A 27944-nucleotide genomic window follows, 5' to 3' on the forward strand; every position below is an offset into this window, starting at 1 on the left:
TCTGCACTTCTAGCAGATGCAGTAGCTATTCTGTTTCGTTGCAGGCGGAGTTGTGTTTGCTTTGCAGTTTCTGCACTTCTAGCAGCTGCAGTAGCAGTGTTTGCGCTGCAGTTTCCGCTTGTCTTGTTGCTGCTTTGCGAATTCGGTCTCTTTCTTTATGGGAATCAATTTGTTCTTTCGTTTGGGCAGTAGGCTTTTTGGGAGGCATTGTACTGCTTCAAGCTTTTCTAAAAGTGAATGAGATGGTGTGCTTTTTTGTAATATACACTGCTCGCTTTTTTCTCACCGTCGCCTATCGCAACGCTCGGAGTGCCCGTGCAGGTTCTGTAGTAGCTGTAGTTCTGTGGTACTCGTAGCTAGAAAAAAAAGTAAAGGTAACTCAGCTGCGGAAGGAAATGAACATGCTTACTATCACAAACAGTTGCAAATCCAACGTTTTTAAGTAGTGAAGGTGTGGCAATTCGTAGACAATAGAACATTGAATAGGAAGTACTGACCTTTTCGACGTAGAAATTTAGTACGTAAAACGCAATAGCAGTGCCCGTGCATGTTCTGTAATAGCTGTAGTTCTGAAATACTCGTAGCTGGAAAAGAAGTAAAAGTAACTCAGCTGCGGAAGGAAATGAACATGTTTATTATCACAAACAGTGGCAAATCCAACGTTTTCAACCCAAGTCAAGTAGACTCAAGTCAAGTAGACTCATTAATGCGTTTTCTATGGTCAACCGCTGTAGACACATTTTTGTGAATTTCCCAGCAATTGCTAGTAACTGAATTTTATTATTTGTTGATAACACAACCAACGATCTTTAAGACTTTAATGGTAGTGACAGTGATGTCCAAAGGTTTCTCTGTAAAATTGGCCTAAAATTTAATTTTAAATCTTTGTTTGATAATTTCTAACTTAAAAACACCCATTTTTTGTGTAAGTTTTGAAAACGCCACCGAGTTATAAAACAGTTACTTATGTTGATGACATTATAGCTGGTTCAGATTTAGATTTTTGTGATCACACAGATAATTAAAATAGCAATAGCAGCATTGACTCTGATGGTGGTGAAAGCATTGGTTTTGTAATAAGGAACATTGCAGAGGATCGTTTTAGCTTCGTAGCCTCACATCGCTTAAGTTTGTGAGGCTATGCACAAAATATAGATACAATGAATTTTTTGTATAGCAGTGTTTGTTAACATGTTGGCAAAATCTGCGATGTAACAAAACAAACATTCTAGAAAGAGTTTCAAATTGAAAAAATATCATGAAGCAATATTGGCAAAATGGCTGGCAGTAGGCCGATAGCTAAATTTGTACATGGACGGAAGTTAAAGGGTTATGTAGTGGAGGTATGTGTTGTATTATGTACTTTAGAGTTATCTCCGCACTATTGTATCAATATTATATTCGCATACCTTGTCTGTCCCACTTTGTGTTTCCTGTCAATAAACAGTTTCCTGTCACCTTCCGCATGGATCGCATTACGCTTACTAATACCAAACTCTTATGTTATCAGAAGCACCCATCGACAATACCACAGTGTGGCAATTCATAGGCAACACAACATTGAATAAGAAGTACTAACTTTTTTTTCGATGTAGAAATTTAGTAGGTTAGAACTGCGTTTTTTCCAGTGACCGCAAAAAACAAACGTTTATGTGACCTTCTCGGTAGACGTTAGCAGTAAATATTAATTGCATGTAAACTACGACTAATTAATTTATTTTTATTTAATGTGTAGTACATTTGTATAGCTGTATAGGCACCTTTGTATAGGTCGCAGAACTCAGGACGGTGCGTTTTAACACGGCAGCAACTTTGCTGTTTAAAACGAAACAGTGCCATTGGCACTGTAAAGAGGCGCGCTAACCAGAGATCCCATGATTTTTGTGTAAAAACAATGAATAGGTTATGTATAGAGGCGCACTAAATGGAGATTCCCGTTAGTGTGCACTAGTGGTGAAAAAAACCACAGAATAGCCGCACTCTTTTATAAGCCGAATGGCTCACAAACAGTCAGAAAAAAGTAGCTGCTAATAGTCCGAAAAGCACGGTACTTTATAAGGCCGACAGACAACGATGGCCGTTTATATAGTAGATTAAAGCATATAATTTTATGTATTAGGTGACAACATCAAATATCAGCATAAATAAACTTAAAATGACGAGTAATAAAGCATTAAATCTGCTACAAATGAAAACTTATAAGTTTTACAAAAAAAGCTTCAGCAGCGGCCAAATTAATTTAGATCTGCTGCTGGAATCATGTACTCTAATAATATCTGCTTCAACATGGAAAATTTAGATAGTAAGTTAGGTTAGACTTGACTAAAATATTCTTAAGTTAAACCTGAGCGGAGGAGAACTATTAGACTTGAGTTAGTTTGAATTAGACTTGAGTTAGTTTGAGTTAGTTTAACAGGTAAGACACAAAGAATATTCTTGAGTGCTGAGAGTAACATCAGAGGTTATCATGCAAGTCAGAAAAACTGAAGCCACATGATCGAATGCGATGTTCAAGTTAGTTTGCTACATGAAATGCTTTAAACTATTGAGTAAGCCTAGTAACTTTGTGTGCAACATCAAAAACAGCTTTTATTTTTTGAGAGAGATGTGCAACAACAATGAAAATCAATGAGACAAAGAAACCTGATGAAATAATGATGTAGAACTTAAAGGAGACAGTTACAGTTGCCATTAAAATATGAATTATTTAAAAATGGAATTACTTACAACTATTGCATATATTGATAGAAAATAATGCGTATGTTGGCTAAATTAAAAAAGTAAAAATGACCAAACTAATGTTTCCTTGTGAATTGTATAAACACAGATTTTACTAATGTTCTATTGAGACAAGTTTGAGGACCCGCCTATAAAAGACTGGCATTATTCAGGTCTGCATGACAACAACTCAGCAACAGAGCGCTAAATGCACCATACACCATCCTTCCAAATAATAACTCAAAACAGATAATAGATAAATACGAAGTGAATGCAGGTCAATTAACAGGATAATAGTATGTCACCACTCAATGAAATCAGTCTGGGCAGTAAGCTCTAGCTCACTGCCATTGGTTATTGGTCACTGGTCATTGGCTTGCCTGAGATACAAATAATTATTTCATTGCTCTTGTGAGCCTTAATTGTAAAATGATAATTTCAAGATAGAACAAAACTGCTTTAAATAAAGATAAATATCACTGATACAAAACTAAATTTCATTTTTTATGACTCTTCCTAGGCAATTGACATTAACACCTTAAAGATCTAAACATGAATTAGACCCAAGACCTAAAATGTTTTCACTAGCATTTTTTGCAGAAAAGGCTAAAAGTTTGCAACTGAAAAAATGAACAAAAACTAAACAACTTTTAAAAGGCACTGATTGAGTCAACTATTAAAATTGCCAAATATTTAAAAAAAACTGAAACCTATTTAAAAAATAAAGTGTGAAAAACAATATATTAGACTAAATTGACGACAACATCTCCAAAAATAGTTAAACTCGTCTCGCAAGAATCCGCATCTCCAGATTCTTCAGAAAAATTCAGAATAGTTTATGAAGAATGAATAAACACAAAAACAATAACCAAAAAATTTTCAGTTGAATTAAATGACAGATATCAATAAATCAAACTCTATTTAGATTTGAAACTAACGCAGGATATTGGATATTGGATAGCAAGGATAGTGGAGCAGCTGCATGCTCTTTATCATTCAACCTTTTAAAATCTGAAATCCAAAGGAGTAAGGATTGGTAAACCTAGATTTAGATAACTAATCACATGCAGCCAACAAAAAGAAGGTTACTCCGAAAGAACAAATAGCAGTTTTTAAGTGCAAACCAGTTCTGGTTTTCCGCTAAATATGTAAATCTGAGATTTAAAACTAAGAAAGAACTCCAGTTTTGTCTAAATTTGCGCTAATATCAAAAGGTTTTAGCAGAGGACTGCGAAACGCTTTCGACTGAACTTTTACGCACACAAAAGCCTGGTGTTTACTCATTCAATGTTCAACAAAACAGATAACTTTGCTAAAAATTGACAGCGACACCGAAGAGAGTTGTAGCACAATGAAGCAAAAATAGGTTCTACCGAGATTTGAACTCGGATCGCAGGATTCAAAGTCCTGAGTGCTAACCATTACACCATAGAACCGATATCAACAGCAGCGATGTGTCGTTCAATTGCGCAAAGATAATGGAGGTGATATATGCTCTTTATCATTCAACCTTTTTAAATCTGAAATCCAAGGGAATCATGATTAGTGAACATAGATTTAGATAACTATTCACATGCAGCAAACAAAATAGGTTACTCTGAAACAACAAATAGCAAGCTTTAAATGAAAAAAACGTTGAAGTTTTGAGAAAATTAATTTGAAAGTCTGAGAATTAAAAAGGAGTAGAAGCTCTAATTTTGCCAAAATTTTCACTGATATTAAAAACCCTTTACAGATGAAATCCAACCACTTTTGACTGAGCTTTCACACACACAAAAGTCTTGTGTTTACTCATTCGATGTTCAACAAAAAAGAGAACTTTGACAAAGATTGACAGCGACACCGATGAAAGTTGTAGCACAATGAAGAAAAATAGGTTTTACCGAAATTTGAACTTGGATCGCAGGATTCAGAGTCCTGAGTGCTAACCATTACACCATAGAACCGATATCAACAGCAGCATGCGTCGTTCAATTGCGCAAAGATAATGGATGTGGTATATGCTCCTTATCATGCAACCTTTTAAAGTCTGAAATCCAAGGGAATCATGATTGGTGAAGATAGATTTAAATAACTATTCACATGCAGCCAACAAAAAACCGTTTACCCTAAAACAAAAAATAGCAAATTTTAAATGAAAAAAACGTTGAAGTTTTGAGAAAATTAATTTGAAAGTCTGAGAATTAAAAAGGAGTAGAAGCTCTAATTTTGCCAAAAATTGAACTAATGTAAAACCTTTTAACAGATGAGTTCCAACCACTTTCGACTGAGCTTTCACACACACAAAAGCCTGGTGTTTACTCATTCGATGTTCAACAAAGAAGAAAACTTTGACAAAGATTGACAGCGACACCGAAGAGAGTAGTAGCACAATGAAGCAAAAATAGGTTTTACCGAAATTTGAACTTGGATCGCAGGATTCAGAGTCCTGAGTGCTAACCATTACACCATAGAACCAATATCAACAGCAGCGATGCGTCGTTCAAATGCGCAAAGATAATGGAGGTGGTATATGCTCTTTATCATTCAACCTTTTTAAATCTGAAATCCAAGGGAATCATGATTAGTGAACATAGATTTAGAAAACTATTCACATGCAGCAAACAAAATAGGTTACTCTGAAACAACAAATAGCAAGCTTTAAATGAAAAACAAAACGTTGAAGTTTTGATGAAATTATTATGAAAGTCTGAGAACTAAAAACAAGAAAAAACTCTAATTTTGCCAAAATTTTCACTGATATTAAAAATTTTTAACGAATAAGTTCCAACCACTTTCGACTGAGCTTTCACGCACACAAAAGCCTGGTGTTTACTCATTCGATGTTCAACAAAGAAGAAAAGTTCGACAAAGATTGACAGCGACACCAAAAAGAGCAGTAGCACAATGAAGCAAAAATAGGTTCTACCGAGATTTGAACTCGGATCGCAGGATTCAGAGTCCTGAGTGCTAACCATTACACCATAGAACCGATATCAACAGCAGCGATGTGTCGCTCAAATGCGCAAAGACAATGAAGGTGCTACATGCTCTTTATAATTCAACATTTTAAAGTCTGAAATCCAAGGGACTAATGATTGGTGAATATAGATTTAGATATCTATTCAACTGCAGCCAACAAAAAACAGGTTACCGTAAAACAACAAATAAAAACTTTGAATGAAAAAAAAACGTTGAATTTTTGATAAAATTAATTTGAAAGTCTGAGAATTAAAAAGGAGTAGAAGCTCTAATTTTGCCAAAAATTGAACTAATATAAAAACTTTTAACAGATGAGTTCCAACCACTTTCGACTGAGCTTTCACACACACAAAAGCCATGTGTTTACTCATTCGATGTTCAACAAAGAAGAAAATTTCGAAAAAGATTGACAGCGACACCGAAGAGAGTAGTAGCACGATGGAGCAAAAATAGGTTCTACCGAGATTTGAACGCGGATCGCAGGATTCAGAGTCCTGAGTGCTAACCATTACACCATAGAACCGATATCAACAGCAGCGACGCGTCGTTCATTCGCGCAAAGGAAATGGAGGTGCTCTTTGCTCTTTATCATTCAACCTTTTAAAATCTGAAATCCAAGGGAATCATGATTGGTGAATATAGACTTAGATATCTATTCACATGCAGCCAACAAAAAACAGGTTACCGTAAAACAACAAATAAAAACTTTGAATGAAAAAAAAACGTTGAATTTTTGATAAAATTAATTTGAAAGTCTGAGAATTAAAAAGGAGTAGAAGCTCTAATTTTGCCAAAAATTGAACTAATATAAAAACTTTTAACAGATGAGTTCCAACCACTTTCGACTGAGCTTTCACACACACAAAAGCCTGGTGTTTACTCATTCGATGTTCAACAAAGAAGAAAATTTCGAAAAAGATTGACAGCGACACCGAAGAGAGTAGTAGCACGATGGAGCAAAAATAGGTTCTACCGAGATTTGAACTCGGATCGCAGGATTCAAAGTCCTGAGTGCTAACCATTACACCATAGAACCGACATCAACAGCAGCGATGTGTCGTTCAATTGCGCAAAGATAATGAAGGTGCTACATGTTCTTTATCATTCAACTTTTTAAAATCTGAAATCCAAGGGACTCATGATTGGTGAACATAGATTTAAATAACTATTCACATGCAGCCAACAAAAAACAGGTTACCCTGAAACAACAAATTGCAAACTTTGAATGAAAAAAAAACGTTGAAGTTTTGATAAAATTAATATGAAAATCTGAGAATTAAAAAGGAGTAAAAGCTCTAATTTTGCCAAACTTTTCACTGATATTAAAAACCCTTTACAGATGAGTTCCAACCACTTTTGACTGAGCTTTTACACCCACAAAAGCCTGGTGTTTACTCATTCGATGTTCAACAAAAAAAAAAATTTTGACAAATATTGACAGCGACACCGATGAGAGTTGTAGCACAATGAAGCAAATTGGGTTCTACCGAGATTTGAATTCGGATCGCAGGATTCAGAGTCCTGAGTGCTAACTATTACACCATAGAACCGATATCAACAGCAGCGATGTGTCGTTCGATCGCACAAAGATAATGGATGTGGTATATGCTCTTTATCATTCAACCTTTTAAAATCTGAAATCCAAGAGAATCATGATTGGTGAACATAGATTTAAATAACTATTCACACGCAGCAAACAAAATTGGTTACTCTGAAACAACAAATAGTAAGTTTTAAATGAAATACAAAACGTTTAATTTTCAATAAATATGAAAGTCTGAGAACTAAAAATGAGAAAAAGCTGTAATTTTGCCTAAATTTGCACTGATATAAAAACTTTTAACAGATGAGTTCCAAACACTTTCGACTGAGCTTTCTCGCACACAAAAGCCTGGTGTTTACTCATTCAATGTTCAACAAAAAAGAGAACTTTGACAAAGATTGACAGCGACACCGAAGAGAGTTGTAGCACAATGAAGCAAAAATAGGTTCTACCGAGATTTGAACTCGGATCGCAGGATTCAAAGTCCTGAGTGCTAACCATTACACTATAGAACCGATATCAACAGCAGCGATGCGTCGTTCAATCGCGCAAAGGAAATGGAGGTGCTCTATGCTCTTTATCATTCAACCTTTTAAAATCTGAAATCCAAGGGAATCATGATTGGTGAATATAGATTTAGATATCTATTCACATGCAGCCAACAAAAAACAGGTTATCGTAAAACAACAAATAAAAACTTTGAATGAAAAAAAAACGTTGAATTTTTGATAAAATTACTTTGAAAGTCTGAGAATTAAAAAGGAGTAGAAGCTCTAATTTTGATAAAAATTGAACTAATATAAAAACTTTTAACAGATGAGTTCCAACCACTTTTGACTGAGCTTTCACACACACAAAAGCCTGGTGTTTACTCATTCGATGTTCAACAAAGAAGAAAACTTCGACAAATATCAACAGCGACACCGAAGAGAGTTGTAGCACAATGAAGCAAAAATAGGTTCTACCGAGATTTGAACTCGGATCGCAGGATTCAGAGTCCTGAGTGCTAACCATTACACCATAGAACCGATATCAACAGCAGCGATGTGTCGCTCAAATGCGCAAAGATAATGGAGGTGGTATATGCTCTTTATCATTCAACCTTTTTAAATCTGAAATCCAAGAGAATCATGATTGGTGAATATAGATTTAGATAACTAAGGACATGCAGTCAACAAAAAACAGGTTACCGTAAAACAACAAATAAAAACTTTGAATGAAAAAAAACGTTGAATTTTTGGTAAAATTAACTTGAAAGTCTGAGAATTAAAAAGGAGTAGAAGCTCTAATTTTGCCAAAAATTGAACTAATATAAAAACTTTTAACAGATGAGTTCCAACCACTTTCGACTGAGCTTTCTCGTACACAAAAGCCTGGTGTTTACTCATTCGATGTTCAACAAAAAAGATAACTTTTACAAAGATTGACAGCGACACCGAAGAGAGTTGTAGCACAATGAAGCAAAAATAGGTTCTACCGAGATTTGAACTTGGATCGCAGGATTCAGAGTCCTGAGTGCTAACCATTACACCATAGAACCGATATCAACAGCAGCGATGTGTCGTTCAATCGCACAAAGATAATGGATGCGGTATATGCTCTTCATCATTCAACTTTTTAAAATCTGAAATCCAAGGGAATCATGATTGGTGAAGATAGATTTAAATAACTATTCACATGGGGCCAACAAACTTGGTTATTCTGAAACAACAAATAGTAAGTTTTAAATGAAATACAAAACGTTTAATTTTTAATAAATATGAAAGTCTGAGAACTAAAAATGAGAAAAAGCTGTAATTTTTCCTAAATTTGCACTGATATAAAAACTTTTAACAGATGAGTTCCAGCAACTTTCGACTGAACTTTCTCGCACACAAAAGCCTGGTGTTTACTCATTCGATGTTCAACAAAGAAGAAAACTTCGACAAATATCAACAGCGACACCGAAGAGAGTTGTAGCACAATGAAGCAAAAATAGGTTCTACCGAGATTTGAACTCGGATCGCAGGATTCAGAGTCCTGAGTGCTAACCATTACACCATAGAACCGATATCAACAGCAACGATGTGTCGCCCAAATGCGCAAAGATAATGGAGGTGGTATATGCTCTTTATCATTCAACCTTTTTAAATCTGAAATCCAAGAGAATCATGATTGGTGAATATAGATTTAGATAACAATTCACATGCAGCCAACAAAAAACAGGTTATCGTAAAACGACAAATAAAAACTTTGAATGAAAAGAAAATCGTTGAATTTTTGATAAAAGTAATTTGAAAGTCTGAGAACTAAAAAGGAGTAGAAGCTCTAATTTTGCCAAAATTTGAACTAATATAAAAACTTTTAACAGATGAGTTCCAACCACTTTTGACTGAGCTTTCACGCACACAAAAGCCTGGTGTTTACTCATTCGATGTTCAACAAAGAAGAAAATTTCGAAAAAGATTGACAGCGACACCGAAGAGAGTAGTAGCACGATGGAGCAAAAATAGGTTCTACCGAGATTTGAACTCGGATCGCAGGATTCAGAGTCCTGAGTGCTAACCATTACACCATAGAACCAATATCAACAGCAGCGATGTGTCGTTCAATCGCACAAAGATAATGGATGCGGTATATGCTCTTCATCATTCAACTTTTTAAAATCTGAAATCCAAGGGAATCATGATTGGTGAAGATAGATTTAAATAACTATTCACATGGGGCCAACAAACTTGGTTATTCTGAAACAACAAATAGTAAGTTTTAAATGAAATACAAAACGTTTAATTTTTAATAAATATGAAAGTCTGAGAACTAAAAATGAGAAAAAGCTGTAATTTTGCCTAAATTTGCCCTAATATAAAAACTTTTAACAGATGAGTTCCAGCAACTTTCGACTGAGCTTTCTCGCACACAAAAGCCTGGTGTTTACTCATTCGTTGTTCAACAAAGAAGAAAACTTCGACAAAGATTGACAGCGACACCGAACAGAGTTGTAGCACAATGAAGCAAAATAGGTTCTACCAAGATTTGAACTCGGATCGCAGGATTCAAAGTCCTGAGTGCTAACCATTACACCATAGAACCGACATCAACAGCAGCGATGTGTCGTTCAATTGCGCAAAGATAATGAAGGTGCTACATGTTCTTTATCATTCAACTTTTTAAAATCTGAAATCCAAGGGACTCATGATTGGTGAACATAGATTTAAATAACTATTCACATGCAGCCAACAAAAACAGGTTACCCTGAAACAACAAATTGCAAACTTTGAATGAGAAAAAAACGTTGAAGTTTTGATAAAATTAATATGAAAATCTGAGAATTAAAAAGGAGTAAAAGCTCTAACTTTGCCAAAATTTTCACTGATATTAAAAACCCTTTACAGATGAGTTCCAACCACTTTTGACTGAGCTTTCACACCCACAAAAGCCTGGTGTTTACTCATTCGATGTTCAACAAAAAAAATAACTTTGACAAATATTGACAGCGACACCGAAGAGAGTTGTAGCACAATGAAGCAAAATAGGTTCTACCGAGATTTGAATTCGGATCGCAGGATTCAGAGTCCTGAGTGCTAACCATTACACCATAGAACCGATATCAACAGCAGCGATGTGTCGTTCGATTGCACAAAGATAATGGATGTGGTATATGCTCTGTATCATTCAACCTTTTAAAATCTGAAATCCAAGAGAATCATGATTGGTGAACATAGATTTAAATAACTATTCACACGCAGCCAACAAAATTGGTTACTCTGAAACAACAAATAGTAAGTTTTAAATGAAATACAAAACGTTTAATTTTCAATAAATATGAAAGTCTGAGAACTAAAAATGAGAAAAAGCTCTAATTTTGCCTAAATTTTCACTAATATATAAACTTTTAATGAATAAGTTCCAACCACGTTCTACTGAGCTTTCAAACACACAAAAGCCTGGTGTTTACTCATTCAATGTTCAACAAAAAAGATAACTTTGACAAAGATTGACAGCGACACCGAAGAGAGTTGTAGCACAATGAAGCAAAAATAGGTTCTACCGAGATTTGAACTCGGATCGCAGGATTCAAAGTCCTGAGTGCTAACCATTACACTATAGAACCAATATCAACAGCAGCGATGTGTCGTTCGATTGCACAAAGATAATGGATGTGGTATATGCTCTGTATCATTCAATCTTTTAAAATCTGAAATCCAAGAGAATCATGATTGGTGAACATAGATTTAAATAACTATTCACATGCAGCCAACAAAAAACAGGTTACCGTAAAACAACAAATAAAAACTTTGAATGAAAAAAAAACGTTGAAGTTTGGATAAAATTAATTTGAAAGTCTGAGAATTAAAAAGGAGTAGAAGCTCTAATTTTGATAAAAATTGAACTAATATAAAAACTTTTAACAGATGAGTTCCAACCACTTTCGACTGAGCTTTCACACACACAAAAGCCTGGTGTTTACTCATTCGATGTTCAACAAAGAAGAAAACTTCAACAAATATCAACAGCGACACCGAAGAGAGTTGTAGCACAATGAAGCAAAGATATGTTCTACCGAGATTTGAACTCGGATCGCAGGATTCAAAGTCCTGAGTGCTAACCATTACACCATAGAACCGATATCAACAGCAGCGATGTGTCGTTCAATCGCACAAAGATAATGGATGTGGTATATGCTCTTTATCATTCAACTTTTTAAAATCTGAAATCCAAGGAAATCATGATTAGTGAACATAGATTTAAATAACTATTCACATGCAGCCAACAAAAAACAGGTTAACCTGAAACAACAAATAAAAACTTTGAATGAAAAAAAACGTTGAATTTTTGGTAAAATTAACTTGAAAGTCTGAGAATTAAAAAGGAGTAGAAGCTCTAATTTTGCCAAAAATTGAACTAATATAAAAACTTTTAACAGATGAGTTCCAACCACTTTCGACTGAGCTTTCTCGCACACAAAAGCCTGGTGTTTACTCATTCGATGTTCAACAAAAAAGATAACTTTTACAAAGATTGACAGCGACACCGAAGAGAGTTGTAGCACAATGAAGCAAAAATAGGTTCTACCGAGATTTGAACTCGGATCGCAGGATTCAAAGTCCTGAGTGCTAACCATTACACTATAGAACCGATATCAACAGCAGCGATGCGTCGTTCAATCGCGCAAAGGAAATGGAGGTGCTCTATGCTCTTTATCATTCAACCTTTTAAAATCTGAAATCCAAGGGAATCATGATTGGTGAATATAGATTAAGATATCTATTCACATGCAGCCAACAAAAAACAGGTTACCGTAAAACAACAAATAAAAACTTTGAATGAAAAAAAAACGTTGAATTTTTGATAAAATTACTTTGAAAGTCTGAGAATTAAAAAGGAGTAGAAGCTTTAATTTTGCCAAAAATTGAACTAATATAAAAACTTTTAACAGATGAGTTCCAACCACTTTCGACTGAGCTTTCACACACACAAAAGCCTGGTGTTTACTCATTCGATGTTCAACAAAGAAGAAAACTTCGACAAATATCAACAGCGACACTGAAGAGAGTTGTAGCACAATGAAGCAAAAACAGGTTCTACCGAGATTTGAACTCGGATCGCAGGATTCAGAGTCCTGAGTGCTAACCATTACACCATAGAACCGATATCAACAGCAGCGATGTGTCGCTCAAATGCGCAAAGATAATGGAGGTGGTATATGCTCTTTATCATTCAACCTTTTTAAATCTGAAACCCAAGGGAATCATGATTAGTGAACATAGATTTAGATAACTATTCACATGCAGCAAACAAAATAGGTTACTCTGAAACAACAAATAGCAAGCTTTCAATGAAAAACAAAACGTTTAATTTTTGATAAATATGAAAGTCTGAAACATAAAAAAAAAGAAAAAGTTCTATATGTTGACCTAAATTTTCACTGACATTAAAAACCTTTAACAGATGAGTTCCAAACACTTTCGACTGAGCTTTCACGCACAAAAAAGCCTTGTGTTTACTCATTCGATGTTCAATAATAAAGAAAACTTTGACAAAGATTGACAGCGACACCGAAGAGAGTTGTAGCACAATGAAGCAAAAATAGGTTCTACCGAGATTTGAACTCGGATCGCAGGATTCAGAGTCCTGAGTGCTAACCATTACACCATAGAACCGATATCAACAGCAGCGATGTGTCGTTCGATCGCGCAAAGATAATGGATGTGGTATATGCTCTTTATCATTCAACCTTTTAAAATCTGAAATCCAAGAGAATCATGATTGGTGAACATAGATTTAAATAACTATTCACATGCAGCAAACAAAATTGGTTACTCTGAAACAACAAATAGTAAGTTTTAAATGAAATACAAAACGTTTAATTTTCAATAAATATGAAAGTCTGAGAACTAAAAATGAGAAAAAGCTGTAATTTTGCCTAATTTTGCACTGATATATAAACTTTTAACGAATAAGTTCCAACCACGTTCTACTGAGCTTTCAAACACACAAAAGCCTGGTATTTACTCATTCAATGTTCAACAAAAAAGATAACTTTGACAAAGATTGACAGCGACACCGAAGAGAGTTGTAGCACAATGAAGCAAAAATAGGTTCTACCGAGATTTGAACTCGGATCGCAGGATTCAAAGTCCTGAGTGCTAACCATTACACTATAGAACCGATATCAACAGCAGCGAGGCGTCGTTCAATCGCGCAAAGGAAATGGAGGTGCTCTATGCTCTTTATCATTCAACCTTTTAAAATCTGAAATCCAAGGGAATCATGATTGGTGAATATAGATTTAGATATCTATTCACATGCAGCCAACAAAAAACAGGTTACCGTAAAACAACAAATAAAAACTTTGAATGAAAAAAAAACGTTGAAGTTTGGATAAAATTAATTTGAAAGTCTGAGAATTAAAAAGGAGTAGAAGCTCTAATTTTGATAAAAATTGAACTAATATAAAAACTTTTAACAGATGAGTTCCAACCACTTTCGACTGAGCTTTCACACACACAAAAGCCTGGTGTTTACTCATTCGATGTTCAACAAAGAAGAAAACTTCAACAAATATCAACAGCGACACCGAAGAGAGTTGTAGCACAATGAAGCAAAGATATGTTCTACCGAGATTTGAACTCGGATCGCAGGATTCAAAGTCCTGAGTGCTAACCATTACACCATAGAACCGATATCAACAGCAGCGATGTGTCGTTCAATCGCGCAAAGATAATGGATGTGGTATATGCTCTTTATCATTCAACTTATTAAAATCTGAATTTCAAGGAAATCATGATTGGTGAACATAGATTTAAATAACTATTCACACGCAGCCAACAAAAAACAGGTTAACCTGAAACAACAAATAAAAACTTTGAATGAAAAAAAACCGTTGAAGTTTTGATAAAATTAATATGAAAGTCTGAGATTTAAAAACGAGTAAAAGCTCTAACTTTGCCAAAATTTTCACTGATATTAAAAACTTTTTACAGATGAGTTCCAACCACTTTTGACTGAGCTTTCACACACACAAAAGCCTGGTGTTTACTCATTCGATGTTCAACAAAAAAAAAACTTTGACAAAGATTGACAGCGACATCGAACAGAGTTGTAGCACAATGAAACAAAATAGGTTCTACCGAGATTTGAACTTGGATCGCAGGATTCAGAGTCCTGAGTGCTAACCATTACACCATAGAACCGATATCAACAGCAGCGATGTGTCGTTCAATTGCGCAAAGATAATGAAGGTGCTACATGTTCTTTATCATTCAACTTTTTAAAATCTGAAATCCAAGGGACTCATGATTGGTGAACATAGATTTAAATAACTATTCACATGCAGCCAACAAAAACAGGTTACCCTGAAACAACAAATTGCAAACTTTGAATGAGAAAAAAACGTTGAAGTTTTGATAAAATTAATATGAAAATCTGAGAATTAAAAAGGAGTAAAAGCTCTAACTTTGCCAAAATTTTCACTGATACTAAAAACCCTTTACAGATGAGTTCCAACCACTTTTGACTGAGCTTTCACACCCACAAAAGCCTGGTGTTTACTCATTCGATGTTCAACAAAAAAAAAAATTTTGACAAATATTGACAGCGACACCGATGAGAGTTGTAGCACAATGAAGAAAAATAGGTTTTTCCGAAATTTGAACTTGGATCGCAGGATTCAGACTCCTGAGTGCTAACCATTACACCATAGAACCGATATCAACAGCAGCGATGTGTCGTTCAATCGCACAAAGATAATGGATGTGGTATATGCTCTGTATCATTCAACCTTTTAAAATCTGAAATCCAAGAGAATCATGATTGGTGAACATAGATTTAAATAACTATTCACATGCAGCCAACAAAAAACAGGTTAACCTGAAACAACAAATAAAAACTTTGAATGAAAAAAAACCGTTGAAGTTTTGATAAAATTAATATGAAAGTCTGAGATTTAAAAACGAGTAAAAGCTCTAACTTTGCCAAAATTTTCACTGATATTAAAAACTTTTTACAGATGAGTTCCAACCACTTTTGACTGAGCTTTCACACACACAAAAGCCTGGTGTTTACTCATTCGATGTTCAACAAAAAAAAAACTTTGACAAATATTGACAGCGACACCGATGAGAGTTGTAGCACAATGAAGAAAAATAGGTTTTTCCGAAATTTGAACTTGGATCGCAGGATTCAGACTCCTGAGTGCTAACCATTACACCATAGAACCGATATCAACAGCAGCGATGTGTCGTTCGATTGCACAAAGGTAATGGATGTGGTATATGCTCTGTATCATTCAACCTTTTAAAATCTGAAATCCAAGAGAATCATGATTGGTGAACATAGATTTAAATAACTATTCACACGCAGCCAACAAAATTGGTTACTCTGAAACAACAAATAGTAAGCTTTAAATGAAAAACAAAACCTTGAAGTTTTGATGAAATTATAATGAAAGTCTGAGAACTAAAAACAAGAAAAAGCTCTGATTTTGCCTCAATTTGCACTAATATATAAACTTTTAACAAATAAGTTCCAACCACTTTTGACTGAGCTTTCACACACACAAAAGCCTGGTGTTTACTCATTCGATGTTCAACAAAGAAGAAAACTTCGACAAATATCAACAGCGACACTGAAGAGAGTTGTAGCACAATGAAGCAAAAACAGGTTCTACCGAGATTTGAACTCGGATCGCAGGATTCAGAGTCCTGAGTGCTAACCATTACACCATAGAACCGATATCAACAGCAGCGATGTGTCGCTCAAATGCGCAAAGATAATGGAGGTGGTATATGCTCTTTATCATTCAACCTTTTTAAATCTGAAACCCAAGGGAATCATGATTAGTGAACATAGATTTAGATAACTATTCACATGCAGCAAACAAAATAGGTTACTCTGAAACAACAAATAGCAAGCTTTCAATGAAAAACAAGACGTTTAATTTTTGATAAGTATGAAAGTCTGAGAACTAAAAATGAGAAAAAGCTGTAATTTTGCCTAAATTTGCACTGATATAAAAACTTTTAACAGATGAGTTCCAGCAACTTTCGACTGAGCTTTCTCGCACACAAAAGCCTGGTGTTTACTCATTCGATGTTCAATAATAAAGAAAACTTTGACAAAGATTGACAGCGACACCGAAGAGAGTTGTAGCACAATGAAGCAAAAATAGGTTCTACCGAGATTTGAACTTGGATCGCAGGATTCAGAGTCCTGAGTGCTAACCATTACACCATAGAACCGATATCAACAGCAGCGATGTGTCGTTCAATCGCACAAAGATAATGGATGCGGTATATGCTCTTCATCATTCAACTTTTTAAAATCTGAAATCCAAGGGAATCATGATTGGTGAAGATAGATTTAAATAACTATTCACATGGGGCCAACAAACTTGGTTATTCTGAAACAACAAATAGTAAGTTTTAAATGAAATACAAAACGTTTAATTTTTAATAAATATGAAAGTCTGAGAACTAAAAATGAGAAAAAGCTGTAATTTTTCCTAAATTTGCACTGATATAAAAACTTTTAACAGATGAGTTCCAGCAACTTTCGACTGAGCTTTCTCGCACACAAAAGCCTGGTGTTTACTCATTCGATGTTCAATAATAAAGAAAACTTTGACAAAGATTGACAGCGACACCGAAGAGAGTTGTAGCACAATGAAGCAAAAATAGGTTCTACCGAGATTTGAACTTGGATCGCAGGATTCAGAGTCCTGAGTGCTAACCATTACACCATAGAACCGATATCAACAGCAGCGATGTGTCGTTCAATCGCACAAAGATAATGGATGCGGTATATGCTCTTCATCATTCAACTTTTTAAAATCTGAAATCCAAGGGAATCATGATTGGTGAAGATAGATTTAAATAACTATTCACATGGGGCCAACAAACTTGGTTATTCTGAAACAACAAATAGTAAGTTTTAAATGAAATACAAAACGTTTAATTTTTAATAAATATGAAAGTCTGAGAACTAAAAATGAGAAAAAGCTGTAATTTTTCCTAAATTTGCACTGATATAAAAACTTTTAACAGATGAGTTCCAGCAACTTTCGACTGAACTTTCTCGCACACAAAAGCCTGGTGTTTACTCATTCGATGTTCAACAAAGAAGAAAACTTCGACAAATATCAACAGCGACACCGAAGAGAGTTGTAGCACAATGAAGCAAAAATAGGTTCTACCGAGATTTGAACTCGGATCGCAGGATTCAGAGTCCTGAGTGCTAACCATTACACCATAGAACCGATATCAACAGCAACGATGTGTCGCCCAAATGCGCAAAGATAATGGAGGTGGTATATGCTCTTTATCATTCAACCTTTTTAAATCTGAAATCCAAGAGAATCATGATTGGTGAATATAGATTTAGATAACAATTCACATGCAGCCAACAAAAAACAGGTTATCGTAAAACGACAAATAAAAACTTTGAATGAAAAGAAAATCGTTGAATTTTTGATAAAAGTAAATTGAAAGTCTGAGAACTAAAAAGGAGTAGAAGCTCTAATTTTGCCAAAATTTGAACTAATATAAAAACTTTTAACAGATGAGTTCCAACCACTTTTGACTGAGCTTTCACGCACACAAAAGCCTGGTGTTTACTCATTCGATGTTCAACAAAGAAGAAAATTTCGAAAAAGATTGACAGCGACACCGAAGAGAGTAGTAGCACGATGGAGCAAAAATAGGTTCTACCGAGATTTGAACTCGGATCGCAGGATTCAGAGTCCTGAGTGCTAACCATTACACCATAGAACCAATATCAACAGCAGCGATGTGTCGTTCAATCGCACAAAGATAATGGATGCGGTATATGCTCTTCATCATTCAACTTTTTAAAATCTGAAATCCAAGGGAATCATGATTGGTGAAGATAGATTTAAATAACTATTCACATGGGGCCAACAAACTTGGTTATTCTGAAACAACAAATAGTAAGTTTTAAATGAAATACAAAACGTTTAATTTTTAATAAATATGAAAGTCTGAGAACTAAAAATGAGAAAAAGCTGTAATTTTGCCTAAATTTGCCCTAATATAAAAACTTTTAACAGATGAGTTCCAGCAACTTTCGACTGAGCTTTCTCGCACACAAAAGCCTGGTGTTTACTCATTCGTTGTTCAACAAAGAAGAAAACTTCGACAAAGATTGACAGCGACACCGAACAGAGTTGTAGCACAATGAAGCAAAATAGGTTCTACCAAGATTTGAACTCGGATCGCAGGATTCAAAGTCCTGAGTGCTAACCATTACACCATAGAACCGACATCAACAGCAGCGATGTGTCGTTCAATTGCGCAAAGATAATGAAGGTGCTACATGTTCTTTATCATTCAACTTTTTAAAATCTGAAATCCAAGGGACTCATGATTGGTGAACATAGATTTAAATAACTATTCACATGCAGCCAACAAAAAACAGGTTACCCTGAAACAACAAATTGCAAACTTTGAATGAGAAAAAAACGTTGAAGTTTTGATAAAATTAATATGAAAATCTGAGAATTAAAAAGGAGTAAAAGCTCTAACTTTGCCAAAATTTTCACTGATATTAAAAACCCTTTACAGATGAGTTCCAACCACTTTTGACTGAGCTTTCACACCCACAAAAGCCTGGTGTTTACTCATTCGATGTTCAACAAAAAAAATAACTTTGACAAATATTGACAGCGACACCGAAGAGAGTTGTAGCACAATGAAGCAAAATAGGTTCTACCGAGATTTGAATTCGGATCGCAGGATTCAGAGTCCTGAGTGCTAACCATTACACCATAGAACCGATATCAACAGCAGCGATGTGTCGTTCGATTGCACAAAGATAATGGATGTGGTATATGCTCTGTATCATTCAACCTTTTAAAATCTGAAATCCAAGAGAATCATGATTGGTGAACATAGATTTAAATAACTATTCACACGCAGCCAACAAAATTGGTTACTCTGAAACAACAAATAGTAAGTTTTAAATGAAATACAAAACGTTTAATTTTCAATAAATATGAAAGTCTGAGAACTAAAAATGAGAAAAAGCTCTAATTTTGCCTAAATTTTCACTAATATATAAACTTTTAATGAATAAGTTCCAACCACGTTCTACTGAGCTTTCAAACACACAAAAGCCTGGTGTTTACTCATTCAATGTTCAACAAAAAAGATAACTTTGACAAAGATTGACAGCGACACCGAAGAGAGTTGTAGCACAATGAAGCAAAAATAGGTTCTACCGAGATTTGAACTCGGATCGCAGGATTCAAAGTCCTGAGTGCTAACCATTACACTATAGAACCAATATCAACAGCAGCGATGTGTCGTTCGATTGCACAAAGATAATGGATGTGGTATATGCTCTGTATCATTCAATCTTTTAAAATCTGAAATCCAAGAGAATCATGATTGGTGAACATAGATTTAAATAACTATTCACATGCAGCCAACAAAAAACAGGTTACCGTAAAACAACAAATAAAAACTTTGAATGAAAAAAAAACGTTGAAGTTTGGATAAAATTAATTTGAAAGTCTGAGAATTAAAAAGGAGTAGAAGCTCTAATTTTGATAAAAATTGAACTAATATAAAAACTTTTAACAGATGAGTTCCAACCACTTTCGACTGAGCTTTCACCCACACAAAAGCCTGGTGTTTACTCATTCGATGTTCAACAAAGAAGAAAACTTCAACAAATATCAACAGCGACACCGAAGAGAGTTGTAGCACAATGAAGCAAAGATATGTTCTACCGAGATTTGAACTCAGATCGCAGGATTCAAAGTCCTGAGTGCTAACCATTACACCATAGAACCGATATCAACAGCAGCGATGTGTCGTTCAATCGCACAAAGATAATGGATGTGGTATATGCTCTTTATCATTCAACTTTTTAAAATCTGAAATCCAAGGAAATCATGATTAGTGAACATAGATTTAAATAACTATTCACATGCAGCCAACAAAAAACAGGTTAACCTGAAACAACAAACAAAAACTTTGAATGAAAAAAAACCGTTGAAGTTTTGATAAAATTAATATGAAAGTCTGAGATTTAAAAACGAGTAAAAGCTCTAACTTTGCCAAAATTTTCACTGATATTAAAAACTTTTAACAGATGAGTTCCAACCACTTTTGACTGAGCTTTCACACACACAAAAGCCTGGTGTTTACTCATTCGATGTTCAACAAAAAAAATAACTTTGACAAAGATTGACAGCGACACCGAACAGAGTTGTAGCACAATGAAACAAAATAGGTTCTACCGAGAATTGAACTTGGATCGCAGGATTCAGAGTCCTGAGTGCTAACCATTACACCATAGAACCGATATCAACAGCAGCGATGTGTCGTTCAATCGCACAAAGATAATTGATGCGGTATATGCTCTTCATCATTCAACTTTTTAAAATCTGAAATCCAAGGGAATCATGATTGGTGAAGATAGATTTAAATAACTATTCACATGGGGCCAACAAACGTGGTTATTCTGAAACAACAAATAGTAAGTTTTAAATGAAATACAAAACGTTTAATTTTTAATAAATATGAAAGTCTGAGAACTAAAAATGAGAAAAAGCTGTAATTTTTCCTAAATTTGCACTGATATAAAAACTTTTAACATATGAGTTCCAGCAACTTTCGACTGAACTTTCTCGCACACAAAAGCCTGGTGTTTACTCATTCGTTGTTCAACAAAGAAGAAAACTTCGACAAAGATTGACAGCGACACCGAACAGAGTTGTAGCACAATGAAGCAAAATAGGTTCTACCGAGATTTGAACTCGGATCGCAGGATTCAAAGTCCTGAGTGCTAACCATTACACCATAGAACCGACATCAACAGCAGCGATGTGTCGTTCAATTGCGCAAAGATAATGAAGGTGCTACATGTTCTTTATCATTCAACTTTTTAAAATCTGAAATCCAAGGGACTCATGATTGGTGAACATAGATTTAAATAACTATTCACATGCAGCCAACAAAAACAGGTTACCCTGAAACAACAAATTGCAAACTTTGAATGAGAAAAAAACGTTGAAGTTTTGATAAAATTAATATGAAAATCTGAGAATTAAAAAGGAGTAAAAGCTCTAACTTTGCCAAAATTTTCACTGATACTAAAAACCCTTTACAGATGAGTTCCAACCACTTTTGACTGAGCTTTCACACCCACAAAAGCCTGGTGTTTACTCATTCGATGTTCAACAAAAAAAAAAATTTTGACAAATATTGACAGAGACACCGATGAGAGTTGTAGCACAATGAAGCAAAAATAGGTTCTACCGAGATTTGAACTCGGATCGCAGGATTCAGAGTCCTGAGTGCTAACCATTACACCATAGAACCGATATCAACAGCAGCGATGTGTCGTTCAATCGCGCAAAGATAATGGATGTGGTATATGCTCCTTATCATGCAACCTTTTTAAAATCTGAAATCCAAGGGAATCATGATTGGTGAACATAGATTTAAATAACTATTCACATGCAGCCAACAAAAAACAGGTTACCCTGAAACAGCAAATAGCAAACTTTGAATGAAAAAAAACCGTTGAAGTTTTGATAAAATTAATATGAAAGTCTGAGAACTAAAAACAAGAAAAAGCTCTAATTTTGCCTAAATTTGCACTAATATATAAACTTTTAACGAATAAGTTCCAACCACGTTTGACTGAGCTTTCACACACACAAAAGCCTGGTGTTTACTCATTCGATAGTCAACAAAAAAAAAAATTTTGACAAAGATTGACAGCGACACCGAACAGAGTTGTAGCACAATGAAGCAAAAATAGGTTCTACCGAGATTTGAACTCGGATCGCAGGATTCAGAGTCCTGAGTGCTAACCATTACACCATAGAACCGATATCAACAGCTGCGATGTGTCGTTCGATCGCACAAAGATAATGGATGTGGTATATGCTCTTTATCATTCAACCTTTTAAAATCTGAAATCCAAAAGAATCATGATTGGTGAACATAGATTTAAATAACTATTCACATGCAGCCAACAAAATTGGTTACTTTGAAACAACAAATAGTAAGTTTTAAATGAAATACAAAACGTTTAATTTTCAATAAATATGAAAGTCTGAGAACTAAAAATGAGAAAAAGCTCTAATTTTGCCTAATTTTGCACTGATATAAAAACTTTTAACGAATAAGTTCCAACCACGTACTACTGAGCTTTCAAACACACAAAAGCCTGGTGTTTACTCATTCAATGTTCAACAAAAAAGAGAACTTTGACAAAGATTGACAGCGACACCGAAGAGAGTTGTAGCACAATGAAGCAAAAATAGGTTCTACCGAGATTTGAACTCGGATCGCAGGATTCAGAGTCCTGAGTGCTAACCATTACACCATAGAACCGATATCAACAGCAGCGATGTGTCGCTCAAATGCGCAAAGATAATGGAGGTGGTATATGCTCTTTATCATTCAACCTTTTTAAATCTGAAATCCAAGAGAATCATGATTGGTGAATATAGATTTAGATAACTATTCACATGCAGCCAACAAAAAACAGGTTATTGTAAAACGACAAATAAAAACTTTGAATGAAAAAAAAAACGTTGAATTTTTGATAAAAGTAATTTGAAAGTCTGAGAACTAAAAAGGAGTAGAAGCTCTAATTTTGCCAAAATTTGAACTAATATAAAAACTTTTAACAGATGAGTTCCAACCACTTTCGACTGAGCTTTCACCCACACAAAAGCCTGGTGTTTACTCATTCGATGTTCAACAAAGAAGAAAACTTCAACAAATATCAACAGCGACACCGAAGAGAGTTGTAGCACAATGAAGCAAAGATATGTTCTACCGAGATTTGAACTCAGATCGCAGGATTCAAAGTCCTGAGTGCTAACCATTACACCATAGAACCGATATCAACAGCAGCGATGTGTCGTTCAATCGCACAAAGATAATGGATGTGGTATATGCTCTTTATCATTCAACTTTTTAAAATCTGAAATCCAAGGAAATCATGATTAGTGAACATAGATTTAAATAACTATTCACATGCAGCCAACAAAAAACAGGTTAACCTGAAACAACAAACAAAAACTTTGAATGAAAAAAAACCGTTGAAGTTTTGATAAAATTAATATGAAAGTCTGAGATTTAAAAACGAGTAAAAGCTCTAACTTTGCCAAAATTTTCACTGATATTAAAAACTTTTAACAGATGAGTTCCAACCACTTTTGACTGAGCTTTCACACACACAAAAGCCTGGTGTTTACTCATTCGATGTTCAACAAAAAAAATAACTTTGACAAAGATTGACAGCGACACCGAACAGAGTTGTAGCACAATGAAACAAAATAGGTTCTACCGAGAATTGAACTTGGATCGCAGGATTCAGAGTCCTGAGTGCTAACCATTACACCATAGAACCGATATCAACAGCAGCGATGTGTCGTTCAATCGCACAAAGATAATTGATGCGGTATATGCTCTTCATCATTCAACTTTTTAAAATCTGAAATCCAAGGGAATCATGATTGGTGAAGATAGATTTAAATAACTATTCACATGGGGCCAACAAACGTGGTTATTCTGAAACAACAAATAGTAAGTTTTAAATGAAATACAAAACGTTTAATTTTTAATAAATATGAAAGTCTGAGAACTAAAAATGAGAAAAAGCTGTAATTTTTCCTAAATTTGCACTGATATAAAAACTTTTAACATATGAGTTCCAGCAACTTTCGACTGAACTTTCTCGCACACAAAAGCCTGGTGTTTACTCATTCGTTGTTCAACAAAGAAGAAAACTTCGACAAAGATTGACAGCGACACCGAACAGAGTTGTAGCACAATGAAGCAAAATAGGTTCTACCGAGATTTGAACTCGGATCGCAGGATTCAAAGTCCTGAGTGCTAACCATTACACCATAGAACCGACATCAACAGCAGCGATGTGTCGTTCAATTGCGCAAAGATAATGAAGGTGCTACATGTTCTTTATCATTCAACTTTTTAAAATCTGAAATCCAAGGGACTCATGATTGGTGAACATAGATTTAAATAACTATTCACATGCAGCCAACAAAAACAGGTTACCCTGAAACAACAAATTGCAAACTTTGAATGAGAAAAAAACGTTGAAGTTTTGATAAAATTAATATGAAAATCTGAGAATTAAAAAGGAGTAAAAGCTCTAACTTTGCCAAAATTTTCACTGATACTAAAAACCCTTTACAGATGAGTTCCAACCACTTTTGACTGAGCTTTCACACCCACAAAAGCCTGGTGTTTACTCATTCGATGTTCAACAAAAAAAAAAATTTTGACAAATATTGACAGAGACACCGATGAGAGTTGTAGCACAATGAAGCAAAAATAGGTTCTACCGAGATTTGAACTCGGATCGCAGGATTCAGAGTCCTGAGTGCTAACCATTACACCATAGAACCGATATCAACAGCAGCGATGTGTCGTTCAATCGCGCAAAGATAATGGATGTGGTATATGCTCCTTATCATGCAACCTTTTTAAAATCTGAAATCCAAGGGAATCATGATTGGTGAACATAGATTTAAATAACTATTCACATGCAGCCAACAAAAAACAGGTTACCCTGAAACAGCAAATAGCAAACTTTGAATGAAAAAAAACCGTTGAAGTTTTGATAAAATTAATATGAAAGTCTGAGAACTAAAAACAAGAAAAAGCTCTAATTTTGCCTAAATTTGCACTAATATATAAACTTTTAACGAATAAGTTCCAACCACGTTTGACTGAGCTTTCACACACACAAAAGCCTGGTGTTTACTCATTCGATAGTCAACAAAAAAAAAAATTTTGACAAAGATTGACAGCGACACCGAACAGAGTTGTAGCACAATGAAGCAAAAATAGGTTCTACCGAGATTTGAACTCGGATCGCAGGATTCAGAGTCCTGAGTGCTAACCATTACACCATAGAACCGATATCAACAGCTGCGATGTGTCGTTCGATCGCACAAAGATAATGGATGTGGTATATGCTCTTTATCATTCAACCTTTTAAAATCTGAAATCCAAAAGAATCATGATTGGTGAACATAGATTTAAATAACTATTCACATGCAGCCAACAAAATTGGTTACTTTGAAACAACAAATAGTAAGTTTTAAATGAAATACAAAACGTTTAATTTTCAATAAATATGAAAGTCTGAGAACTAAAAATGAGAAAAAGCTCTAATTTTGCCTAATTTTGCACTGATATAAAAACTTTTAACGAATAAGTTCCAACCACGTACTACTGAGCTTTCAAACACACAAAAGCCTGGTGTTTACTCATTCAATGTTCAACAAAAAAGAGAACTTTGACAAAGATTGACAGCGACACCGAAGAGAGTTGTAGCACAATGAAGCAAAAATAGGTTCTACCGAGATTTGAACTCGGATCGCAGGATTCAGAGTCCTGAGTGCTAACCATTACACCATAGAACCGATATCAACAGCAGCGATGTGTCGCTCAAATGCGCAAAGATAATGGAGGTGGTATATGCTCTTTATCATTCAACCTTTTTAAATCTGAAATCCAAGAGAATCATGATTGGTGAATATAGATTTAGATAACTATTCACATGCAGCCAACAAAAAACAGGTTATTGTAAAACGACAAATAAAAACTTTGAATGAAAAAAAAAACGTTGAATTTTTGATAAAAGTAATTTGAAAGTCTGAGAACTAAAAAGGAGTAGAAGCTCTAATTTTGCCAAAATTTGAACTAATATAAAAACTTTTAACAGATGAGTTCCAACCACTTTCGACTGAGCTTTCACGCACACAAAAGCCTGGTGTTTACTCATTCGATGTTCAACAAAGAAGAAAATTTCGAAAAAGATTGACAGCGACACCGAGGAGAATAGTAGCACGATGGAGCAAAAATAGGTTCTACCGAGATTTGAACTCGGATCGCAGGATTCAGAGTCCTGAGTGCTAACCATTACACCATAGAACCAATATCAACAGCAGCGATGCGTCGTTCAATCGCACAAAGATAATGGATGTGGTATATGCTCTTTATCATTCAACTTTTTTAAATCTGAAATCCAAGGGAATCATGATTAGTGAACATAGATTTAGATAACTATTCACATGCAGCAAACAAAATAGGTTACTCTGAACCAACAAATAGCAAGCTTTAAATGAAAAACAAGACGTTTAATTTTTGATAAATATGAAAGTCTGAAACATAAAAAAAAAGAAAAAAATCTGTATGTTGACCTAAATTTTCACTGACATTAAAAACCTTTAACAGATCAGTTCCAAACACTTTCGACTGAGCTTTCACGCACAAAAAAGCCTTGTATTTACTCATTTGATGTTCAATAACAATGAAAACTTTGACAAAGATTGACAGCGACACCGAAGAGAGTTGTAGCACAATGAAGCAAAAATAGGTTCTACCGAGATTTGAACTCGGATCGCAGGATTCAGAGTTCTGAGTGCTAACCATTACACCATAGAACCAATATCAACAGCAGCGATGCGTCGTTCAATTGCGCAAAGATAATGGAGCTAGTATATGCTCTTTATCATTCAACCTTTTTAAATCTGAAATCCAAGGGAATCATGATTAGTGAACATAGATTTAGATAACTATTCACATGCAGCAAACAAAATAGGTTACTCTGAAACAACAAATAGCAAGCTTTAAATGAAAAACAAGACGTTTAATTTTTGATAAATATTAAAGGTTTGAGACATAAAAAAAATGAAGAAAATCTATATGTTGACCTAAATTTTCACTGACATTTAAAACCTTTAACAGATCAGTTCCAAACACTTTCGACTGAGCTTTCACGCACACAAAAGCCTTGTGTTTACTCATTTGATGTTCAATAAAAAAGAAAACTTTGACAAAGATTGACAGCGACACCGAAGAGAGTTGTAGCACAATGAAGCAAAAATAGGTTCTACCGAGATTTGAACTCGGATCGCAGGATTCAGAGTTCTGAGTGCTAACCATTACACCATAGAACCAATATCAACAGCAGCGATGCGTCGTTCAATTGCGCAAAGATAATGGAGGTGGTATATGCTCTTTATCATTCAACCTTTTTAAATCTGAAATCCAAGGGAATCATGATTAGTGAACATAGATTTAGATAACTATTCACATGCAGCAAACAAAATAGGTTACTCTGAAACAATAAATAGCAAGCTTTAACTGAAAAACAAGACGTTTAATTTTTGATAAATGTGAAAGTCTGAGACATAAAAAAAAAGAAAAAAATCTATATGTTG

The 27944-nt window shown here is 34.8% G+C and overlaps 42 non-coding genes across 42 annotated transcripts; all 42 read right to left on the bottom strand.

The window, feature by feature from the left end:
• Window positions 1–4082: 4082 nt before the first annotated feature.
• Trnaq-uug (transfer RNA glutamine (anticodon UUG)) lies at window positions 4083–4154 on the bottom strand. Its single transcript has one exon. It is a non-coding gene; the product is annotated as a tRNA-Gln (tRNA).
• A 1463-nt stretch (window positions 4155–5617) lies between these two features.
• On the bottom strand, window positions 5618–5689 carry Trnaq-cug (transfer RNA glutamine (anticodon CUG)). The gene has a single exon. It is a non-coding gene; the product is annotated as a tRNA-Gln (tRNA).
• Window positions 5690–6130: 441 nt separating this feature from the next.
• On the bottom strand, window positions 6131–6202 carry Trnaq-cug (transfer RNA glutamine (anticodon CUG)). Its single transcript has one exon. It is a non-coding gene; the product is annotated as a tRNA-Gln (tRNA).
• A 441-nt stretch (window positions 6203–6643) lies between these two features.
• Window positions 6644–6715, bottom strand: Trnaq-uug (transfer RNA glutamine (anticodon UUG)). Its single transcript has one exon. It is a non-coding gene; the product is annotated as a tRNA-Gln (tRNA).
• A 950-nt stretch (window positions 6716–7665) lies between these two features.
• Window positions 7666–7737, bottom strand: Trnaq-uug (transfer RNA glutamine (anticodon UUG)). The gene has a single exon. It is a non-coding gene; the product is annotated as a tRNA-Gln (tRNA).
• Window positions 7738–8178: 441 nt separating this feature from the next.
• Trnaq-cug (transfer RNA glutamine (anticodon CUG)) lies at window positions 8179–8250 on the bottom strand. The gene has a single exon. It is a non-coding gene; the product is annotated as a tRNA-Gln (tRNA).
• Window positions 8251–8690: 440 nt separating this feature from the next.
• On the bottom strand, window positions 8691–8762 carry Trnaq-cug (transfer RNA glutamine (anticodon CUG)). Its single transcript has one exon. It is a non-coding gene; the product is annotated as a tRNA-Gln (tRNA).
• Window positions 8763–9198: 436 nt separating this feature from the next.
• On the bottom strand, window positions 9199–9270 carry Trnaq-cug (transfer RNA glutamine (anticodon CUG)). The gene has a single exon. It is a non-coding gene; the product is annotated as a tRNA-Gln (tRNA).
• A 442-nt stretch (window positions 9271–9712) lies between these two features.
• Trnaq-cug (transfer RNA glutamine (anticodon CUG)) lies at window positions 9713–9784 on the bottom strand. The gene has a single exon. It is a non-coding gene; the product is annotated as a tRNA-Gln (tRNA).
• A 435-nt stretch (window positions 9785–10219) lies between these two features.
• Window positions 10220–10291, bottom strand: Trnaq-uug (transfer RNA glutamine (anticodon UUG)). Its single transcript has one exon. It is a non-coding gene; the product is annotated as a tRNA-Gln (tRNA).
• A 441-nt stretch (window positions 10292–10732) lies between these two features.
• Trnaq-cug (transfer RNA glutamine (anticodon CUG)) lies at window positions 10733–10804 on the bottom strand. Its single transcript has one exon. It is a non-coding gene; the product is annotated as a tRNA-Gln (tRNA).
• Window positions 10805–11240: 436 nt separating this feature from the next.
• Trnaq-uug (transfer RNA glutamine (anticodon UUG)) lies at window positions 11241–11312 on the bottom strand. The gene has a single exon. It is a non-coding gene; the product is annotated as a tRNA-Gln (tRNA).
• Window positions 11313–11753: 441 nt separating this feature from the next.
• Window positions 11754–11825, bottom strand: Trnaq-uug (transfer RNA glutamine (anticodon UUG)). The gene has a single exon. It is a non-coding gene; the product is annotated as a tRNA-Gln (tRNA).
• A 440-nt stretch (window positions 11826–12265) lies between these two features.
• Window positions 12266–12337, bottom strand: Trnaq-uug (transfer RNA glutamine (anticodon UUG)). Its single transcript has one exon. It is a non-coding gene; the product is annotated as a tRNA-Gln (tRNA).
• A 441-nt stretch (window positions 12338–12778) lies between these two features.
• Window positions 12779–12850, bottom strand: Trnaq-cug (transfer RNA glutamine (anticodon CUG)). Its single transcript has one exon. It is a non-coding gene; the product is annotated as a tRNA-Gln (tRNA).
• A 440-nt stretch (window positions 12851–13290) lies between these two features.
• Trnaq-cug (transfer RNA glutamine (anticodon CUG)) lies at window positions 13291–13362 on the bottom strand. Its single transcript has one exon. It is a non-coding gene; the product is annotated as a tRNA-Gln (tRNA).
• A 436-nt stretch (window positions 13363–13798) lies between these two features.
• On the bottom strand, window positions 13799–13870 carry Trnaq-uug (transfer RNA glutamine (anticodon UUG)). The gene has a single exon. It is a non-coding gene; the product is annotated as a tRNA-Gln (tRNA).
• Window positions 13871–14311: 441 nt separating this feature from the next.
• Trnaq-uug (transfer RNA glutamine (anticodon UUG)) lies at window positions 14312–14383 on the bottom strand. The gene has a single exon. It is a non-coding gene; the product is annotated as a tRNA-Gln (tRNA).
• A 440-nt stretch (window positions 14384–14823) lies between these two features.
• Trnaq-cug (transfer RNA glutamine (anticodon CUG)) lies at window positions 14824–14895 on the bottom strand. The gene has a single exon. It is a non-coding gene; the product is annotated as a tRNA-Gln (tRNA).
• A 1466-nt stretch (window positions 14896–16361) lies between these two features.
• Window positions 16362–16433, bottom strand: Trnaq-cug (transfer RNA glutamine (anticodon CUG)). Its single transcript has one exon. It is a non-coding gene; the product is annotated as a tRNA-Gln (tRNA).
• Window positions 16434–16869: 436 nt separating this feature from the next.
• Trnaq-cug (transfer RNA glutamine (anticodon CUG)) lies at window positions 16870–16941 on the bottom strand. Its single transcript has one exon. It is a non-coding gene; the product is annotated as a tRNA-Gln (tRNA).
• Window positions 16942–17377: 436 nt separating this feature from the next.
• Window positions 17378–17449, bottom strand: Trnaq-cug (transfer RNA glutamine (anticodon CUG)). Its single transcript has one exon. It is a non-coding gene; the product is annotated as a tRNA-Gln (tRNA).
• Window positions 17450–17885: 436 nt separating this feature from the next.
• Window positions 17886–17957, bottom strand: Trnaq-cug (transfer RNA glutamine (anticodon CUG)). Its single transcript has one exon. It is a non-coding gene; the product is annotated as a tRNA-Gln (tRNA).
• A 442-nt stretch (window positions 17958–18399) lies between these two features.
• On the bottom strand, window positions 18400–18471 carry Trnaq-cug (transfer RNA glutamine (anticodon CUG)). Its single transcript has one exon. It is a non-coding gene; the product is annotated as a tRNA-Gln (tRNA).
• A 435-nt stretch (window positions 18472–18906) lies between these two features.
• Window positions 18907–18978, bottom strand: Trnaq-uug (transfer RNA glutamine (anticodon UUG)). The gene has a single exon. It is a non-coding gene; the product is annotated as a tRNA-Gln (tRNA).
• A 442-nt stretch (window positions 18979–19420) lies between these two features.
• On the bottom strand, window positions 19421–19492 carry Trnaq-cug (transfer RNA glutamine (anticodon CUG)). Its single transcript has one exon. It is a non-coding gene; the product is annotated as a tRNA-Gln (tRNA).
• Window positions 19493–19928: 436 nt separating this feature from the next.
• On the bottom strand, window positions 19929–20000 carry Trnaq-uug (transfer RNA glutamine (anticodon UUG)). The gene has a single exon. It is a non-coding gene; the product is annotated as a tRNA-Gln (tRNA).
• A 441-nt stretch (window positions 20001–20441) lies between these two features.
• On the bottom strand, window positions 20442–20513 carry Trnaq-uug (transfer RNA glutamine (anticodon UUG)). The gene has a single exon. It is a non-coding gene; the product is annotated as a tRNA-Gln (tRNA).
• Window positions 20514–20954: 441 nt separating this feature from the next.
• On the bottom strand, window positions 20955–21026 carry Trnaq-cug (transfer RNA glutamine (anticodon CUG)). Its single transcript has one exon. It is a non-coding gene; the product is annotated as a tRNA-Gln (tRNA).
• A 435-nt stretch (window positions 21027–21461) lies between these two features.
• Window positions 21462–21533, bottom strand: Trnaq-uug (transfer RNA glutamine (anticodon UUG)). The gene has a single exon. It is a non-coding gene; the product is annotated as a tRNA-Gln (tRNA).
• Window positions 21534–21975: 442 nt separating this feature from the next.
• On the bottom strand, window positions 21976–22047 carry Trnaq-cug (transfer RNA glutamine (anticodon CUG)). Its single transcript has one exon. It is a non-coding gene; the product is annotated as a tRNA-Gln (tRNA).
• Window positions 22048–22490: 443 nt separating this feature from the next.
• Trnaq-cug (transfer RNA glutamine (anticodon CUG)) lies at window positions 22491–22562 on the bottom strand. The gene has a single exon. It is a non-coding gene; the product is annotated as a tRNA-Gln (tRNA).
• Window positions 22563–22998: 436 nt separating this feature from the next.
• Window positions 22999–23070, bottom strand: Trnaq-cug (transfer RNA glutamine (anticodon CUG)). The gene has a single exon. It is a non-coding gene; the product is annotated as a tRNA-Gln (tRNA).
• A 442-nt stretch (window positions 23071–23512) lies between these two features.
• On the bottom strand, window positions 23513–23584 carry Trnaq-uug (transfer RNA glutamine (anticodon UUG)). Its single transcript has one exon. It is a non-coding gene; the product is annotated as a tRNA-Gln (tRNA).
• A 441-nt stretch (window positions 23585–24025) lies between these two features.
• On the bottom strand, window positions 24026–24097 carry Trnaq-cug (transfer RNA glutamine (anticodon CUG)). Its single transcript has one exon. It is a non-coding gene; the product is annotated as a tRNA-Gln (tRNA).
• A 435-nt stretch (window positions 24098–24532) lies between these two features.
• Window positions 24533–24604, bottom strand: Trnaq-uug (transfer RNA glutamine (anticodon UUG)). Its single transcript has one exon. It is a non-coding gene; the product is annotated as a tRNA-Gln (tRNA).
• Window positions 24605–25046: 442 nt separating this feature from the next.
• On the bottom strand, window positions 25047–25118 carry Trnaq-cug (transfer RNA glutamine (anticodon CUG)). Its single transcript has one exon. It is a non-coding gene; the product is annotated as a tRNA-Gln (tRNA).
• Window positions 25119–25561: 443 nt separating this feature from the next.
• On the bottom strand, window positions 25562–25633 carry Trnaq-cug (transfer RNA glutamine (anticodon CUG)). Its single transcript has one exon. It is a non-coding gene; the product is annotated as a tRNA-Gln (tRNA).
• A 436-nt stretch (window positions 25634–26069) lies between these two features.
• Window positions 26070–26141, bottom strand: Trnaq-cug (transfer RNA glutamine (anticodon CUG)). Its single transcript has one exon. It is a non-coding gene; the product is annotated as a tRNA-Gln (tRNA).
• Window positions 26142–26583: 442 nt separating this feature from the next.
• On the bottom strand, window positions 26584–26655 carry Trnaq-cug (transfer RNA glutamine (anticodon CUG)). Its single transcript has one exon. It is a non-coding gene; the product is annotated as a tRNA-Gln (tRNA).
• Window positions 26656–27095: 440 nt separating this feature from the next.
• On the bottom strand, window positions 27096–27167 carry Trnaq-cug (transfer RNA glutamine (anticodon CUG)). The gene has a single exon. It is a non-coding gene; the product is annotated as a tRNA-Gln (tRNA).
• A 441-nt stretch (window positions 27168–27608) lies between these two features.
• On the bottom strand, window positions 27609–27680 carry Trnaq-cug (transfer RNA glutamine (anticodon CUG)). The gene has a single exon. It is a non-coding gene; the product is annotated as a tRNA-Gln (tRNA).
• Between the last annotated feature and the right edge of the window lie 264 nt (window positions 27681–27944).

The sequence above is a fragment of the Watersipora subatra genome, chromosome 4 (genome assembly GCF_963576615.1).
Source record: "Watersipora subatra chromosome 4, tzWatSuba1.1, whole genome shotgun sequence".
Taxonomy (NCBI): Eukaryota; Metazoa; Bryozoa; class Gymnolaemata; order Cheilostomatida; family Watersiporidae; genus Watersipora; species Watersipora subatra.